The sequence below is a fragment of the Chrysochloris asiatica genome, unplaced genomic scaffold (assembly GCF_000296735.1).
Source record: "Chrysochloris asiatica unplaced genomic scaffold, ChrAsi1.0 scaffold00189, whole genome shotgun sequence".
Classification (NCBI taxonomy): domain Eukaryota; kingdom Metazoa; phylum Chordata; class Mammalia; order Afrosoricida; family Chrysochloridae; genus Chrysochloris; species Chrysochloris asiatica.
The window spans coordinates 3,644,120-3,647,461 of record NW_006408707.1 but is presented as its reverse complement, the minus strand read 5'-3'; positions in this window follow the sequence as shown (position 1 = coordinate 3,647,461).

The window sequence follows — 3,342 nt, the reverse complement described above, 5'->3', positions numbered from 1 at the left end:
TCAGGAGTTGCAGAAAAATTAGTCAAATCTACAGAGTACAAGCTAACTTTGTTTACAAACCATGAATAAATTATTTTCCCATCTGCATATATGATTTCTAATATACAACTATTGTTTTGAAGCCTAACAGAAAACAGGGCAATAGCTTACCAAAGTAAATCTTGTTTGGAAAGTCTGGAAAGAGGAAGCATCAAGTCAGTGAGTTAATGCTATATCTATTTTAACTAACTACTTTTAAAAAATGATTGATGTAGCTTACAAATACATTCTTATACACCAAGATTAAAACCACATTAGGAAAAATAAAATGAAACAAAAAACTTAATCTTGAAAAAAATAAAAGTAGGAGGAATTTAAGCAAGTTATCAACTCTAAAAGTGTTTGGGTTTAAAAAAATCTGTGATTTAATCTCTCACTTCTTTTGTTTTATTCTCTAATTTTGAACAAGTGTATTAACAGAAAACACGGTGTTGTAAATATCTTAATTAAGAATTTCTCCTACATAAGAGATCATTTCAATTTATGCTCATGGTTTTCAAGTATTGTAAGAACTAACTTACGCCGGTATTTTGTTTTAGTGGTTGTTTCTACAGAAATAAAAAGGCAGGTACACAGTAAGTGCAGCTTCATAGAAAGGCGATTCTTCATCCAGACTGCCATAATTTAGGAATTGTAAGGTTCAAATCACAAATTAAATGGCTTCTAGAAACATATTTCATATACACAAGATTAATTCTGTGTTTCATTTTACTTCTCCAAGTATGTTATCTTTTCAGTGGTAAATGTTGGCCCCTTTTCAGTAAACAGTGCATTTGGCAGGAACTGAAGCATTTTGTGAGCTGTGCAAGTGATGATTAATGATTCAGTACTCAAAAGTATCATAATCATTTTCACTGGATTTTTGGTTTCAAAAATATACACGGTGTATATTTTTGTTATTTAAATTCATGTAAGTAAAAGGAAGAGTAAGATCCAACTAAGATCACAAGATGTAGAGAGAATGATTGCATTTACATGTAAATATCAAATCATCCTAAATCAATTCTCTTTTTCTCCATATCGTTCCTTCCAATTCATGGAGAGTAGAGTATTACTGTGACAGCTAAGGTTTTGTATCAATAATGTTAATATATTACCAGTACACAGGAATGTCATTAAATAACAAACAATGATTACCCTTCTTTTTATATAAATAATGTTCATATACATATTTGTAGATGCGAAACTTTGCTGTGACACCGACACATTCTAAGTATATACAGATATATGTACAAATATTATAACTATGTTGTTGTTGTTAAGTATGTGGAGTTGGTTCTGACTTATAGAAACCCTGTATAGGTTTCCAAGGAGCAACTGGTGGGTTGGAACCTCTGACCTTGTGATCAGCAGTCCAGTGATTATCCTACAGCACCACACCAGGACTTGGGGTAATCATTTACTGAATGGATTTGAGTACCAGGATTGGACTAGATGTTTATAGATGTAATTTAAGAAGGCCTTCCTATATCTCTGAGTCCTGGTGTGATGGTGTGGGTTACTATAAATTGGTACTGACTCAACAGTACTTAATAGAAACAACATATTTCTGAGACTAGGAGTTGCTGTACCTACTTCATAAATGAAGAAATTAAGACTCCAGAAAAGCAAGTCATTTACTCAGTTCCAAAGCTAATCCAGGGTGGGTGCTGAAGAAGAGTAAAAATTTATTCTGCCTGATTTCTGACTGATGGGATTTCTGCTATACTGTGTGCTCATTCTACACATTGCTTGAAAGGGGTTACCCATAGTGTGGGTTCTCTGGGAACCAGAGCCTTCAAATAGCCTCACCATCAAAAATGAGGGATTAATTTGTTTTACAATTTGACAAAACTTAAGAGGAAAATATTTTCTGACTAAAAGAAAACTGAACATTTATCATTGGTTTTTGTTATTGTTAAGTGCAGTTGAGTCAGTTCCGACACATAGCAACTCTATATAGGGTTTCTAAGGAGTGGCTGGTGAGTTTGAACTGCCAATCTTGTGGTTAGAAGTCCAGTGCTTGTCCTGCAGTGCCACATCAGGACTCCTTATCAGTGGAGACAAATTAAATAAAATAGGATAACTGAAGGTTGGCATGAAGGATTTTCTCAAGTGATTTTTAAAGGGGTAAAACCAGTATTCTTTCATCAGCTTCTTCCCTGATCATAGGCACTCTGTTCTGTAGTCCAGGATTCCTCAGGTAAAGGGAGAATTATTGAAAAGAAGTTGGCCTGAACATTCTGTATGTACTTAGATTGACGTTGTTTTCTAGGTCCTGTAAAGTTGGTTCTGACCCATAGTGTCCCTATGCACAACAGAACAAACACTGCCCACTCCAGCATCATCCTGACAATTGTTTTGTTTGAACCCACTGTTGCTGTGACTGTGTGAATCCATCTTATTGGAGATCTTCTTTTTTTCAATGACCACATTACCAAACATGATGTTTTTCTACAGGAACTGGTCCTGCCAAACAATATGTTCAATGAATGAGAGACTAAGTCTCAACATCCTCACTTTTAAAGCGCCTTCTGGCTGTACTTCTTCCAACACAAATTTGTTTGTTCTCCTGGAAGTACATCATACTTTCAGTATTCTTCACTGACACCATAATTCATATCTACCCTTTTTTCTACGGTCTTCCTTATTCATTATCCAACTTTCACATGTATCTGAGGCATTTGAAAATACCACAACTTGGATCAGGCACACCTTCGTCCTCATACTGACATATTTGCCTAATGTAATGTGTCGTTTAATTTCTTAACTCTTGCTTCTATAAGTGTAAGTGTACATTGTAGATCCAAACAAAATAAAGCACTTGACAACTTCAATATTCTGTATAGGGCTTCCAAGAAGTTGCTGGTAGGTTTTAACCATTAACCTTTTGGTTAGCAGTTCAGTGCCTATCCTATCCTACAGCACCAAACCAGGAAGAAGTTGGTAGAATTCTTCTACTATGTCATCATAACTTTAGTGGCTGGTGTGTACATTTGAATAATAGTGGTATTACCTGTCTTCCTTGTAGATATATGGATATCATCCTATCACGTACAGCATTGTTGTTGTTGTTGTTAGGTACCATCGAATAGGTACCAACTCATAGCCACCTTATGCACAGTAGAATGAAACACTACTGATCCTGGACTAATCTCATTATTGTTGCCACACTTGAGCCCATTGATGCTGCCTCTTGGCCAATCCATCTTGCTGGGGGTCTTCCTCTTTCTCTCTGACCCTCCACCTTACCAAACATGATATCCTTCTCCAACAACTGGTCCCTCTTGACAATATGTCTGAAGTATGAGAGACAAAGTTTGG